Source organism: Geotrypetes seraphini, chromosome 1, assembly GCF_902459505.1.
Source record: "Geotrypetes seraphini chromosome 1, aGeoSer1.1, whole genome shotgun sequence".
In the NCBI taxonomy this organism is placed as follows: domain Eukaryota; kingdom Metazoa; phylum Chordata; class Amphibia; order Gymnophiona; family Dermophiidae; genus Geotrypetes; species Geotrypetes seraphini.
Genome location: NC_047084.1, coordinates 444,457,755 through 444,474,184, shown reverse-complemented (window position 1 = coordinate 444,474,184; position 16,430 = coordinate 444,457,755). Strand labels below are relative to the sequence as shown.

General features: G+C 38.9%; 1 protein-coding gene across 10 annotated transcripts in view; it reads left to right on the top strand.

The window, feature by feature from the left end:
• Positions 1 to 16,430, top strand: part of BNC2 (basonuclin 2) — a 1,455,515-nt gene that overhangs the window by 985,021 nt on the left and 454,064 nt on the right. The window contains exon 2 of one of the 10 annotated variants that reach the window (XM_033920456.1): positions 1,876 to 1,903. The exons of the other annotated variants lie outside the window; for them this stretch is intronic. The gene's annotated coding sequence lies outside the window, so the exon portion shown is untranslated. The remainder of the gene's footprint in view (positions 1 to 1,875; positions 1,904 to 16,430) is intronic. 10 annotated transcript variants of the gene reach the window in all.

Genomic DNA, 16,430 nt, shown 5'->3' with positions numbered 1-16,430 from the left:
AAGGAAAGATTTATAAACTATAAAGAGTTTTACCTCATGCAACATTGTCATTTCTTTAATAAGACATTAACTTTTTTTTTTTTTTCTGAGGCTCTCCAAATAACTGCAAATCTAAAATGTGGCCCTGCAAAGGGTTTGAGTTTGAGACCACTGTTCTACAGGGTTCATACTTTACCCCGTTAGTGAAAGAGATAAGTTGTATTAAAATTCCACCGCACAGCTGGGAAATTTTGTTCACAGTAAATGTGTTGATGCTTCTTCATTGCCTGGCTGTTTGTGCTTAATTTTAGGCAGTGTGCTTGACCAGGACAAAATTATAGACTAAAGTTATGAAAAAGAAAATCATTTGGAGAGCACCAACAAGGTGTTTTCCCCCTCTAAACTGCAGTCTAATGTAGTGGAAACGTGCAGAATTTTCTGTTTATTTCTTTCTTTCTTTTAGAATTCTTGGCATTTTTCTTTACCTTGTGCTAGATTCAAGATAGCACAGCCTGGGTCTATAGCTTATATAAAATGCTGAAGAAGCATTCTGTTTGCAGTTAAGTTGCTTCTCTCACAAGGAAATATGAGAAAGTGATGCAAAGCATTTTGCAGGCGTTCTGTGCTTCTCATGGGAAAATATTATAAATAAGGCTTCTGTTCTTAGGTTTTAGCCAATAATACCAATAAACAGCCCTGATGCAAATAATAAAAAAAAAATGATGAGTGCCGTTTAGTGGATAAGCAGCAGAAAAACACAACTGCCCTTCATACCCTCTCACTCCTCCCCTTCTGCCTTAGATCTTCCGTTCTGTTCTGTACATTTTCCACATAACAGCTGCTCCTCCGTGCAAGCTTTTATCAGTTTTTAGGCTTCCAATCTTCTCCTCTGCAGGACTCGGCTGCAGATTTCCCAATGGTGAGCACCAGAGTTAGTGGCAGGTAGAGGAATGGAGAGAAAGCTAAGAATAAGCTGGTAAGGAGAGAGAACTGGGGTTGCATGAGGGAAAAGAATAGGAGTTTGCGTGTGTGTGTGTGGGGGGGGAGCGGAGAGCATGTAAAATGGGAGGACGTGCTGGTGACTGAGAAAAAGTCAGGGCTGATTACCGGAGAGAACGTTAGTTATCTTGTATTATGGAAATGTATTATGTATTTGATAGATGTGCTGTGAAAATGCCACTTTTTCCCATATTTATGAAGAACCTCTGGTTAGCTGGAGAGAATGTGGCACGGTTCATAGACAACCCTGCGAAAGACAAAGGCGCGCGCCAATAACTGAGCGCAAGACGGAGGCGTGCGCTAAAGAAAATAACAGTTTTTAGGGGCTCGACGGGGGGTTTTGTTGGGGAGCCCCCCAGTTTACTTAATAGAGATTGCGCTGGCGTTATAGGGGGTTTGGGGGGTTGTAACCCTCCACATTTTACTGTAAACTTAACTTTTTCCCTAAAAACAGGGGAAAAGTGAAGTTTTCAGTAAAATGTGGGGGGTTACAACCCCCCAAGCCCCCCATAACGCCCCATAACCCTGAGGTTGAGGGTTCAAACACACGCTGCTTCTTGTGACCCTGGGCAAGTCACTTAATCCCTCCATTGCCCCAGGTACATTAGATAGATTGGGAGCCCACCAGGACAGACAAGGAAAAATGTTTAAGTACATGAATAAACGCATGTAAACCATTCTGAGCTCCCCTGGGAGAACAGTTTAGAAAATTGAATAAATAAATAGAAGCCCTAATTGTAAAAACAAGAGTATTTCCTTGGAGCTTCCTGATACTAAGCATCAGCAACTTAAGCAAATCCCAACAATGTAAGCGGATAAAAATATCCAAGTGAACCTTCTACCACTAAAACCAACTTTGATGTGTATTTTAACTATTTCTCTTTCTTTTAAACAAAGGTGACCTTGGTGGGCAAGATTGCATTAGGTGAGTGAACAGCTATTGTTGCTGCAGTCCGACATTTTGCTCACACCTTTCCCCTGATATTCACAGTGTAAGGCAGGGGTGTCCAACCTGCGTCCCCGTGAAGTATTTTGTGCGGCCCCGGTCGAGGGCGATGCAGTGTTTTCCTCTGCTGCCCCCGGGTGTATACCGTCTTGCCGGCTCCCTCCTCTGTCTTGCTGCAGCGTTTGCACGTTTGTGCAGCCCCAGAAGCATTTTTTTTCGGCCAATGCGGCCCAGGGAAGCCAAAAGGTTGGACACCCCTGGTGTAAGGGGTCCGTTTACTAAAGCTGTGCTAAGCATGAACGCTTGCTTACCGCAGGATATAAAGGCACTACCACAGGAAACACTGAGGTGTCCCGTGGTGGTTTTAGAATTAGTGCACACTATGCATGCACTAAAAAAAAAAAAAAGGGGGTTTTAATTTGTAGTGCAGGGGTGTGTTTGGATACGGAAAGTAGGCATGCCCTGCACTGATTGGTTAGCGCAGCTACTTCACTGTGCGCTGAATAGTACGCGGTTAGTGCGCGAGCCCTTTCTGCTTAGTACATAGGTGGCATTAAGGGCTCACAGTGTAATGGCCGCATGGTAATTGGTAAGTTAGCACGTGGCTGTTAGCAGGAAAAATAGGAAACGGGGCCATTTTACATCCACGATAAAAGCGGCCTTCATGCGCAGCTTAGTAAAGAGGCACCTAAATTTGTACTTGATACAATGGAAGGTTAATTGATTTTCCCAACGTCACAAGGCGTGTCAGTGGGATTTGAACCTTAGCGTCCCTGTTTTCAGCATCCTAGTTTAAGGTCTAGGCCAAAAGTGTCAAATATATTTGCCAGGGAGGGAGGGTGGGTAGGGGGTTAGCAGCATGTTGATCACTAGTTCTAAAAAGGTGTCTGGGCTTCAACATGCCATTATAGAATACTAGCATAAGGTGGCTAAAGCATGTTTATTTTTTAGCATAAACAAACAAAAGAGAAAACTGCAGAGATGATGTATAGGATGCCAAGTCTTTAATCAAAAAGTATTACTTTGAAAATTAAACAGTTTGTATCCAAAATATGGTCCAATTGGATGATAAACCGAGACCCGACACGGTCCGTGTTTCGAAAAAACACTCCTTCCTCAGGGGTCCTAAAAAGTATTAAAATCACATTCTGGGGGCACCATACGGATTACAGCTGGATAAAAAGGTGATTTGGTAGACTAGGAAAACGAGTTGAATTAGCTCCTACGCAGTGCAAAACTTTCATTTTGTCAATGGCAGGCAGAAATTGATTCATCTAAGTACAATAAGCTATATGCGTAACTTATAGTATTCTATAAGTTATATCTGCAAGCTGGAGGCACACTAATGCCCTCCCTTGCTCTGCCTACATTTATTTATTAATTTAAAATATTTATACTTCGCTTAATGCCTGTGTGGCTCAAAATAAGCACACATAATATCAAAGGACATAACTTATCTCCCAAATATATAAAACAAAATAAAAACAATAAAAATTAAACAAAAATTAAAAAGGAAGAGTAAATGTGGCCTCCTTACATCAACAAAAGGCTTGAAGAAAGAAATGTGTTTTCAGCAGTTGTCTGAACTTCAACAAATCTCTACAAAATCGCAGATTCCTGACAATGCCCACAGTGGAAAAGCAAGACTTCATTGTATTCATATATCTCGCTTTCCTCCCTTTTGCACACATCCAATAGTAAACATTTTTCAGACCTCACTGATCCGGTCGGCCTATACAATGTCAGACACTTTAACAAATAATCAGGTAAAGTGTCATAGATTCCTTGCTAGACAAATTTCAGAATTTTAAATTGTATCCAGAAGCGAACTGGCAGCTAGTGAAGCTTCTTCAAACTGTATGCCTCCCTTGCAATTATGTACTAAGAAGTTGTGTTCCTGCATTATAGGATACCTCTAAGTGCATGATTGCTATTTACACGCATAAGTGTGCATTTAACTTACATTAATAACAGTATTCTATAAATATAGGTGCATTCATTATAGAATGAGAAAACTGCCTTTGGGCTGTTTCCTTCTGCCCTTTTCCAATGTTCCTGGTCTCTTGCTTCAATCTTACCTCAACTAGAAGTAATAAGTGTCAAGCAGAAACATCTCTCCTTCTAACGCTACTTCCCCCACATCCAGCATTTTATTCCCACTCTCCTCCCTGCTGCTGTGGTTATACTTTCATCTCACCAGACTGTGGTGGCTTTAAAGAAAACTGTAAGAATACTTTACTGGTATGGAAAAAACAGATGAAAATGTTATAAGGTCTATGTATTGCTCTATTGTACAGCTGTACCTCAAATACTATGTGTAATTCTTGTTGCTGTGGCTCAAAAAAGATCTAGTGGAATTAGAACGAGTAAAATGATAAAAGGGATAGGGTGACTTCTCTTTGAGGAAAAGCTAAAGCTGCTAGGGCTCTTCAGCTTGGAGAATAGATTACTCAGGGGAGGTATAAGAGGTCTTATAAAATTCTGAGTGGAGTGGAAAGGGTAGATAGGAATCACTTGTTTACTCTTTCCAAAAATACTAGGGCTAGGGGGCATACGATGAAGCTACTAAGTAGTATATTTAAAATAAACCGGAGAAAATATTTCTTCACTCAATGTGTAATTAAACTCTGGAATTCATTGCTGGAGAATGTGGTGAAAGCAGTTAGCTTAGCAGGGTTTAAAAAAGATGTGGATAATTTCCTTAAACAAAAGTCTATAAGTCATTATTGAGATGGTATGGGGAAATCTACTGCTTATTCCTAGGATAAGAAGCACAAAATTTGTTTTACTCCTTGAGATCTTGTCAGGTATTTGTCATCTGTGTTGGCCACTGTTGGAAACGGGATAATGAGCTTAATAGACCTTCAGTATGTCCCAGTATGGCAATTGTTACGTTTTTATGCCTTCTGACTTAAAAATTATACATCAGAGGGTGTGGTACAAACCGGGTCTTTCAGGTGTGCATATTTTCAAATTAATATCCATAAAAATAAATACAGTTTCTTTCCATGCTGCACCATCACTGATCTGGTAAAATGTGACAGCTATGGCTGGAGGAGGGGAAGAGTTTGGAAAGAAAATGCTGGATGGAGGGAGTTTGGAGGGGAAAAGAATAAATACATACTAGAGGGAGAGAAGCAAAAGGGGAGATGCTGATCCATAGTAAAGGGGGGATGGTGAGATGGGGAAGAAGCTAAACATGGAAGGATAGGGATATTTATTTATTTATTTTAAAATTTTCTATACCGTTTAAAATGCAGGGGAGATGAGGGAGATGGAGGAAAGATGCCAACATATGGGAGGGAAAATGGGGAGGTGGATGGAAGATGATTTGTAGGGCAAGGGAGAGGAGGGGAGATGCTGGATTAGGGTTCAATATGGAAAGGGAGAGAGAGAGGGGAGATGCTGGGCTTGAAGGAAGAAGGGAGAAAAAAGTGGATGATACTGGATGGGGAGAAAGAAGGAAATGTTTGACTAGATAGTAAGCAGTAAAATCTGAGTCAAAAGAGCAGCAATATGGAAGAAAGCTAAAAGAACCCCCCGATGTGAGATTGTAATAAAGGAAATGAAAAGACAGGAGAAAAGGGCCAAAGGATGGAATACCCTTGAAAGAAGACAGAGGAAACTAGAACACAAAGATTGGGACGAGCATGATTAGAAATATAAAATGTCCAGGAAATGATGGTAGAAAAAATAAATTTATTTTAAATTTAGTGATTGCGAAACATCAGCATTTGAATGTAGAGTTTTGTATAGTTTGCACAGTACAGGGGAACAAGATTCTCTCTATTTCTCAGTGTTGCATTGCATGCAGATTCAGACTTCATGGAGAATCATTTTAATTTTTGTCTATGTACTGTGAAATAACAATATTAAGTTAAATAATGTATTTATATATGTGCAAACATATACATGTCCCATGTGTAAAGTGCGTGCAAACATAACTATGCCAAGATGGCCTCAACATCCATGGGAGGAAATCCCAACCCCACCCCCATCAGTCAACTCATTCACAATGTCTTTTCTTTCTTTGTGGCACAGCATTAAAGTGGCTTGACACCTGTGCCCTGGGCTACTTCTTTCAGGTGGCTTGTTTGTTACATACAATCAGCTGGATTTCTAATTTCTTGCACATATGTTCCGCAAAATGACTTTATTTCTTCTGCCAGCATTCAGCTTGGTTACACCAAAGCATAAATGATGACTTATGCCTTTCTATCTGAGAAGCCCAGCTGTCTTGAGGTCCTTGGCTATATTGAAGACGCACTCATTGGCTTCAGCACTGTCATCAGCAGGAGCCCATATTCACCAGCATCATCTTCTGTTTCTTTAGTATCTCTTTTATTCAGAGTGTTGTGCTAGGATCAGGCTTCTTCCCCAGAGAAGGGGTACATTTATTGAAGATCACCTTGGTCATAAAGTCAAGTAGATGCCTATACTTAGCCTATTATGTAAAAACACATGGAGAGACATTTTCAAAAATATGTCCAAGTCAGAGTAGGGATGTCTAAGTCAGAACATTCAAAATGGACATTTTTCTGACATATTTGTGATCGTGTAACTCCTTTATATTTGAAATTTCACTGGTTACCAATGGAATTTAGGATCAAATTTAAGATTTTGATATTAGCACATAGAGCATTGTTTGAGTTAAAACCGTTATATCTTTCTAACCTGGTGGTCAGATCACTACATATGTAATTTTGATCTGCATTGGCAAAAAAAATCACCCCAACCAAAAAATAAAAGAACAAGCCCAACCACAATTGCCAGAAGAGGAACTATAAATCCAATAGAATTCTGGACCCACTACGAACTACAACCCAAAACTGAGGAAATACAAGACTTCCCAACTAGATGGACAAAGTTTAGCAAAGAAGTGTTAGATCAAATAGCACCAATCCAAACATACAAAAAGAAAGAAAGGGAACAAAATGAATGGTTCAACTCTGAATTACTAACTCTAAAACAAGAGCTGAGAAAACTAGAAAGAACCTGGCAAAAAATGAAAAACTACAAAAAACGAATTAGAGAAAAACGAGCAAAACACTACACACAGATAATAGGGACACCCAAAACAAATAGCAGAGAACTGTTCAAGTTGCTGAACAAACTAATAGACACTACCCAAATCCTGCTACAGGGAAATGAATGTATGCCCTCAGCAGAAACACGTGCCACTTTTTTCAACAAAAAAAAATCATAGACGTAAGAACAACCATATCTTCACCCTTACCCAACTTTGAATTCCAATTTAGACCCCACGATAATGAAACCAGAGTAGACATGCTCTGGAACCATTTTGAACCTCCAAACTGGCACCAATTCCAAACCCTATTCAATAAATATACCAAATCAAACTGCCTACTGGATGTATGTCCTTCCAAGACCTTGAAAGCAGCGACACTAGATTTTAAAAATGACCTATTTAACTGGATAACAACCACTCTCACTGAGGGAACATTTCACGAGGAAATGGGCCACATATTGATCACACCCATCCCTAAAAATCAAAAAAACTCACTAGCCCAGAAAACCAACTACAGACCCATAGCAAGCATCCCCTTGTTCACCAAGATGCTTGAAGGACCGGTTAACCTAGAGCTAGTGAACTACCTAGACAAATTTAACATACTCAATGAACACCAATCAGGATTCAGAAAAGGTTTTAGCACTGAGACAGTCCTAGCCTCAATCCTTAATCACCTATACGGCTTATTCAGCAAAGGAACAAGTGCACTGATTTTACAACTAGACTTCAGTAGTGCTTTTGATCTCGTTGATCACGAAATAATGCTACACTGCCTGGGTGAAATAGGACTTACGGGAAGAGTAAGAAACTGGATACAGGGTTTCTTAATAAAGAGATCATATTGTGTGGTTAGTGGTGGAACATATTCAAAACCCTGGAAAAACCCCTCAGGAGTACCACAGGGTTCACCACTGCCGCTGACACTATTTAACATCTACATATCATCCTTAGGACACTTATTACAAAAGCTAAACTTAATATACTATATATATGCAGACAACATTTCCATTTTAATCCCAGTGAACAGCATAACAAACGAAACCTCAGAATACATTTCTCATATTATGACCGAAATAGAACACTGGAAAATCAACCACAAACTAAAACTAAACACAGAAAAAACAACAGTCTTCCTTGCAAGCCCAACGGACAAAATTACCAAAACAACGATACATATAAAAGATCAAGACTACCCGATTACTAAAACAATAAAAATATTGGGAGTCACCTTAGACACACATTTGACAATGGTCGAACACACGAACATAGTGGTAAAAAAGTGTTTCCTGGCAATATGGAAGTTAAAGACCATCAAAAAATATTTTGACCCATTATCATTCAGACTACTAGTGCAATTGCTTGTGCTTTCTACACTGGACTATTGCAATATCGCTTATATGGGAATACCCCAAAAAACAGTGAGGAAACTTAGAATTGTTCAGAACACGGCGGTCCGGTTGATATTTGGATTGAAAAAAAGCGACCATATTAGCCCCTACTACAGCCTGCTGCACTGGCTGCCAATGGAGGCATGAATAATATTCAAGTTCTCCTGCATCTGTTTCAAACTGGTTTGGGGACTAGCTCCCACCTACCTGCTACCACACTTCATACTTTACAGCCCTACAAGACAAACTAGAAACTGCAAACTATTTGCTTATCCAAGCATTACGGGCTGTAAATACAAAACCTTTCTGGATAGAACTTTTATGTACCAAGCAAACACACAACAATACTGGTTAGACGACTACATAAATGGAGCTAAACTGACCTATAGCGCTTTTAGAAAAGCCATAAAAACTGCCTTATTCGATAGATTTATCGCCTAAATAATAACTATTTCAATCTCTAAATCAATCTCTTTCTTTCTAACATGTCCTCTCCTGCGTATACTTTTGAAATTCTAACTATCTGTATATTATAATTCGCTACATCTTATGATTCTGTAAACTGTAATTCAATGACTATCTGCATATTGTAATTCACTGACTGTCCAGCTCTCTTTCAGTGTAAACTGCCTAGAAGTCTCAAGATTGTTGGCGGTATAGAAAAATAAAGTTATTATTATTATTATTATTATTATTATTTTATGCACCTAGGTGTTTATTAAGATCTTTGAATGATAATAGAGCAGTTGTTCCCCATATTTCAAAGGCTCATCTTGCCTCAACTAGAAATTGTGCATTTTCTTATTTAGTCCCAATTTTATGGAACAGTTTGCCTGTGGAATTGAGAAAGGAAGAATCATTTCAAAATTTTAAAAGACATTTAAAGTCCTATTTTTTTCAAATGGCCTTTTTAAGTTGATGAGATGAATTCGGGACATCAGTCTGCATTTATATATTTTTATAATTTTTTAAAATTTGTATTAATTAATTTTAGTTTCATTTGCTTTCTAATAATATTTTATTGAAAATTTTTAAATAAAACCAAAACAAACAATATAATACAATACAATAGTAATCTAAATGAATAAAATCAAAGGGTGTCACAATATACAATACAAATGAAGTATAACAGCATTCAGTCTGTAACTTTGAGTAAACAATTCCATACCTTATTAAACTGTCTCAAACCACCACACTTAATTGCATAAATGTTTTCAAATTTACTATACAAACATAAAGATCTATAGATTCTTGAATGATAAAGAATAATTTGGGTGGGAGGGTTATTGGTCTGTAAGAATCTTGTAATATTTTAAGTGATGTCTATAGTGTAAATGTTCTATTTATTATTCTTCACTTATTGAAATTATTTTAAAATGAATAAAGATTACTAACATGGAATAAGATCTGGTCAGCAATCTCAGATTTGCTTTCTATCTCAGAGCCGTTAACTTATTCAATAATCATTCTGGAAGGTTTGGGTTTACAGTCTACGTTGAGTTCCTCTGAGACAAAATTATTGAATAACTTAATAATGATTACCATTAAGACTATTTTAATTAACTGGAAGGATATTTCTAAATAGTTTCCTTTGTTAATTTGGATGTAATAGGATATTGGGGTCCTTTTACTAAGGCACACTAACCGATTTAGCACACGCTAAATGCTAATACGTCCATAAAATATAATGGACTCGTTAGCATTTAGTGAGCGCTAAATTAGCTAGTGTGCCTTAGTAAAAGAGGGGGATTATGTTTAGAAATGTTATTTATTTTTCTTTTTTCTTTTCTATTTAAATGGAGTTCTTTTCATAAATTTGATTGAGTTATGTTATAAACCACTTTGATCTTTTATTTATTTATTTATTTATTCCATTTTCTATACCGTTCTCCCAGGGGAACTCAGAACGGTTTACATGCATTTATTCAGGTACTCAAGCAGTTTTCCCTCTCTGTCCCGGCGGGCTCACAATCTATCTAACATACCTGGGGCAATGGGGGGATTAAGTGACTTGCCCAGGGTCACAAGGAGCAGCGTGGGTTTGAACCCACAACCTCAGGGTGCTGAGGCTGTAGCTTTAACCACTGTGCCACACTCTCCCACCTTTTTCTCTGTATATGCGATATATAAAGATTTTAATAAACATAAACATGTATTTTTGAACAGGATACAGCTTATTCTAAAATATGTGAGATGGACATCCATGTGCTGGAAACATCCAGCATGAACATGTTTTATAAATTGAAGCGGCCAAATATTGAACAGTGGAAACGAGGGACATGGACAGCTGTATAGCAACATTCTTAGAAAATGGCCACACAGATGTCCATGCAGAACAGAGGGTCAGCCTAGTGGTTAATACTGTGTGGACTGTGAAGCAAGGGACTTGGCTTCAAATCTTTCTTTATCTCTTTGTTTTTGTAATTGTGAGCCCTCCAGGTACAGAAACATACCTACTGTACTTGAATGTACACCACATCAGTAGCCTTCAGGCTTGCAGGTGCTTTAGCCTCCACTCTCCATCAGGTCTTAGGTTTCTAGCTGCAGAGAACTCTCAGCCAGTTCTTGAGAGGTGCAAAAAAGAAGGAAAAAGGTCTACCAAATATCCTTCTGTATATGAGGTCCATCCTTTCTCGGCACCTCCCAGTAGAGAAAGCCACCTAGAATTCCTCATTCATGTTGCAATTTCAATCAGCTGCTAGGGTCAGTATCAAGCAGCCCTTTATTTGACATTGTTGCTCAGAAGCAACATGTGTCTTTTATGACACTTATGGGAGATCTGCATCTCCAAATGCTTGTTTACTTGGCATTGTCGCTCTTGTTCAACATAAAGTTACGTAAAGCAGCCGTTTCACCACCTGCCAATTAAAGGGTTAATATATAATCCTTTTTCAAAGGGAAACCTCAAATACCAGGACAACTGGTATGGCGGTCACAAAAGTATAAAAAATATATATTTGCTATTCCATTTCTTTTTCAATATAACACTGCTTTCCAGCGGTATCACAGCAGTTTACAGTAGATAAATATTCTGAGTAGAGTCATAGACCAGCACCTTACCAATGACTGTGTGAGTGGTGTGGCTGTGCAGGGAACTGAAATGAAGAGCTGCAAAATTTGCCACCAGCCCACTGTCTCCTCTCATTGGTGGTGGTGAAGCAAGGGGTAGAGCGCCAGTGGGTAAATTGCACAGGGCATAACTATAGTTCAGTATGGTCCCGGGAGAGACATATTTCATAATGCAATTACATAATAGTCACATATACATAATTCTATTATAATCACATAAGTATAAACTAATTACATTATAATTAACCAAGCAGACAGTTTGTAATGCAAGGACTTGCGGATAATGAGGAGCCTATCAAAAACATCACAGAACAATTTGTCAGCAAAGTGAGAGAAAACTATGTAAGACCATAAACAGAATTCCAGAAAAAAATACAATGAATGTCAAAACAATGAAACATTAGAGAAATAACAATTGTGTTTATACAAAATTAGAATGAATCCCTACAATAATATAGATAGTAAAAATACAATCAAGGCCTGTATATTTTAACTGTTTATTCACAAATTACTTAAAAGGTAGTACTGGAATTTATAGTGGACAGACCCCAAAATTCAATGCCGGGATCATAACTGGCCAATGGAATTGAATTTCCGGTCTAAATGCAACCATGGTATGCAGAGCTGGTTAAGCTGGTATTCGTTGTCTTGCTAGCTAAATCATAGCGGCCAGATTGATCCACGTAAATAGCAGGTCAATTTTTGTCTGCTATGACTTAACTGGTCAGCCAGTGAATATTGGCACTGACTGGCAATGTTAGTGACCGGGTTATTGAGTGGGAATTACGAGTCTGGCTAACTTCCGCTGAATATCGCCGTTTAAGCTGGCTTAGTGCTATTTAGCGCTGAATATCAGGCAGCACGAGACTAGCCTTATGTGTATTATACTTTATTTATTCATGCAGGGAGCCTTGATATTATTGGCAGCATATAAGAGATGCAACAAGATAAAGAGGTCATATCATTGGGGAGGAAATTAGGGTAGGTGGTAGAAACATGTATTATGGGCAAGGGAAAATGGATGAAAGAATTGTATGGGCTTCAAGTAACATATGATGATTTGGTGGATATTAAGGTGGAATATATCTAATCTAATCTAATTTAATCTAATCTAATCTAATCCTTAGGTTTGTATACCGCATCATCTCCACGTTCGTAGAGCTCGACGCGGTTTACAGTAGGAGAAATAGGAAGGAACTACAACAGAGGGTTAGAGGTAGAAGTGTGAAGAAAATTTAGAGGACTTGGGATGCCAAGATATAAGAGTTTCCTTGATTCCTAAGTTGGAGGGAGACTTACATATTTTGAGAAAAGCCAGGTTTTCAGATGTTTGCGGAAAACTTGGAGGGAGCTCAAGTTCCGAAGAGGGGAGGTAAGGTTGTTCCAGAGCTTAGTGATTTTGAAGTGGAGGGAGGTCCCTAGCTTTCCTGTGTGGGAAATGCCTTTTAGCGAGGGGAAGGATAGTTTTAATTTGTGGGAGGATCTGGTGGTATTAGGGTTTGAGGAATTCCAAGAAAGAGGGATAAAGGGAGGGAGGATACCATATAGGATTTTGAAAGTTAAACAGGCGCATTTAATATATAATGAAAAGGGAGGGAAAGGTCTATTTTTTATTTATTTATTTTTTTTGAAAAGGTGAATAAACTAGAAGGCATTCTTTCTAAAGGTAGTTAAGTTGAGGGTTAGTCAAGAAAGTGTATCAGAGGGATAGGGTTGGTAAAACTCATGTTAATAATGTCAACTCTTTTCTGGGTGCTAGTGGAGGAGGAGTTAGGGGATAGGCTGCATAGCCCTGTTTCTTCCATGGAAGTGGCTAAGGTTTTTCAGTGGTTAAAGTGTGGTGGAAGTGATAGGTTTGGCATTATAAGAAATTTGTGGCATGCTTGGCACTGTTTTTAGTGTGGGTTTTTCAAAAAGTGTTGGAAGCAGGGTGCTGCCTTTTTCAGTGTTCAGGGCTTCTTCTATAGCAGTGATACATAAGAAGAGAAGACTTAGAGAGGATTGTATGTCCTACAAGCCAATCTCTCTTATAAGCATGAATGCCAAAGGGCAAATTAGGAAGGATTGTGACAAAGCTTATGCAAAGAGAGTTTAACCCTGGAAGGCATGCAATTGATAAGAACATACAGGTAGCCATACTGGGTCAGACCAATAGTCCATCTAGCCAAGTATCCTGCTTCTAACAGTGGCCAATCCTGGTCACAAGTACCTGGAAGAAACCCAAATAGTAGCAGTATTCCATGCTACTGTGATCCCAGGGCAAGCAATGTTTTCCCCCATTTTTATCTCAATAATGAACTATGGACTTTTCCTCCAGGAACTTGACCAAACCTTTTTTTAAGCCAGATACGTTAATCACTGTTACCACTTTCTCTAGCAATACGTTCCAGAGCTTAACTATTCTTTGAATGAAAGAATATTGCTCCTAATTGTTTTAATAGTATTGCCACGTTACTTCATTAAATGTCCCCTAGTCTTTTTTGAAAGAATAATTTTAAAAAACAACAAAAAAATGATTTACCTGTTCTACATCACTTAGAATTTTGTAGACTTCAATCATATCCCCTTCAGCTATCTTTCTTTCCAAGCTGAAGAGCTCTATCCTTTTAGCTTCTCCTCACGTAAGAGGAGTTCTATCTCCTATATTACCTTAGTTACCCGTCTTTGAACCCTCCCTAATTCCACTATATCTTCCTTGAGGCACATAATTATTCTCACAGATAATGCCAAGAGGATATTGGGGATTTTTGGGAGGAGAGGGGACTGGAGGAAGGATGCTACCCTGATGGATACTGAAAAAAGCCTTTTATGAAATTGAGTAACCCTTTATGCAAGAGATGCTGGGAGAGCAGGGGGTTAGGTAGGGTCCCAACTTTGGAAAATAGGTACAGGCATTATATGGTATGCCTAAGGCAGAAGTGGTAGCGAACAGTGCCTGATCTGAGTATTTCTAGTTAGGGTGGGAGACAGCAGGGATGCTCACCATTTTGTTTGCTTGTTGATCTGGCTGTTGAGCCTTTAGCCCAGAATATTAAGATAGTGGAAGCAGTGATGTACTGAGGATAGGAAACACCCAGGGCGGTGGTAACCCCACCATCCTCTTCTCTGTTCCCTCTCCCATACCTCTTTAACTCTTTGCCAGTATGAGCAGTATCTTCAACCTGCTGCTCAGGCTGGCCTCGGCCCTCCCTCTGAAGTCACTTCCTGTTCTCACGACCAAGAAGTGACTTCAAAGGGAGAGCCGAGGCCTGCGCAAGCAGCAAGTTGGAGGTGCTGCTTGCACCAGCGAAGAGTTAAAGAGCTATAGGGGGTATAGAGGTGGAGAGGTGCCAGCATCCCCCAACAAGATGGTGCCAGGGGTGGTACACCCCCCCTGCATCCCTTACTGTGCCACTGAGAGGAAGGGGTACAGACTACAGAACATCTCGGGAGGGGTTAGAACAAAAAAATAGCACTTGGATATCCTGAGAATGCATCTGGTTTTGTTTGAATGACTTGCGAATTGTGGGGAACTATCTTGATATAAAGTTCACATGGCCAAGTCGGAGATAATGCTCCTGGTGAGGAAGGAAATGGGAAGGCTGAAGAAGGAAGCTGTCCCTGCTGGTGGACAGAGAAGGCTATTAAAGATTTCACATTTCAGTAGCTACTGCTACTAGTAATCATTTCTATAGTGCTACTAGGCTTACACAGCACTGTACACTTTCTATGTAGGTACTCTCTCTGTTTCTAGAGGGTTCACAATCTAGGTTGGTTTTTTTAATCTTAGGGAATGGGAATGATACTGATTAAATGATGTACCTTTACTGAAAGTTCTCAGAGAGAGCAATAAATAGGTACGACTGTATGTTAAATTGTTGTAGCGTTATCATGTGATGAGAATAAACCGGACATCTTGGGCCAACTCTCTCTTCTCTGGTTTGCTCATCAAGCTTCCTAAAACCTACTGTACCTACATAAGATGACACCCTCAGGCATAAGAGCTATTGTTGTGGTGTACAGGTGGTTACATTAAGATTTGGGTGGGTTTTGGAGGGCTCACCATACAATATAAATGGGTTATGATGAGATGTGTACCTGGGACTTTTTATGTGATAGTCACTGCAGTACCTCCTAGGGTGCACCTCTGCTCTGCTGAGCCTGTCTGTGTGGCCAGTTTGTTAAGAATGCTGGCTACTTCTATGTCCCAATGGCTTGTTTGCATGTGTTTTTCTTTTGGACGTTTCTTTTTCCAAAATGGTCAAAAATGATAGATGTACTAAGGGCGAACACAACTAGCAATGATCATTTTTGAAAATAAAAGATAAACAAACGTTTTGCTGTTTCGGAAATGGTAATTTTTTTTTTCTTTATGGATTTTTGGACATTTTCCACAAAACATCCAAAACTCAGACGTCATATTGAAAATGCTCTGACTTATCTAGCCAGTGGCCTTTTTCGTATGTAGGTCCTGCTGCGTTATATAGAAATGATAATTTGTTGAGGTATTGATTAAGTTCATTGACACTCTCATTTTGAGTGTTTTCTAAAGGAATATCTTGTCTGGTATTCTGCGGTTTTGTATGGGGAGGATGAATTTTATGATAATGCTGAAAACTCATTTGCCAATGCCTTCTTATGCTAAGATATATTTCAGTTGATAATCGCCTTTTCTAAAATCAATGTACGATTTAAAGCTCGTTTGTACTTCTGAATTGATTGAATTTGTGCTTTATCCCCAATATAATAGGGACAATTAACAATGTTTTCTTGACATGTCTATGTTATATGTGATAATCGGAGGGAAACAAGATTTTATGTATGCGAGTTGGAAACCTCATAGTTGTATGCGGTAAATAAATTTTTTAAGAAATAAAATTAATTAATTAATTAAAGTCCACTAGCGGTGTAATTGGGGAACATGTTGCATTAGATATAAATGATAAGTATTCCTAGATTGTGAGAGGTATTGGGAGAGCTCTTTACCTTTAAATGACATTCTCATGTTGTTTCCCCATTCCATCAGTGTTCAGCAGTG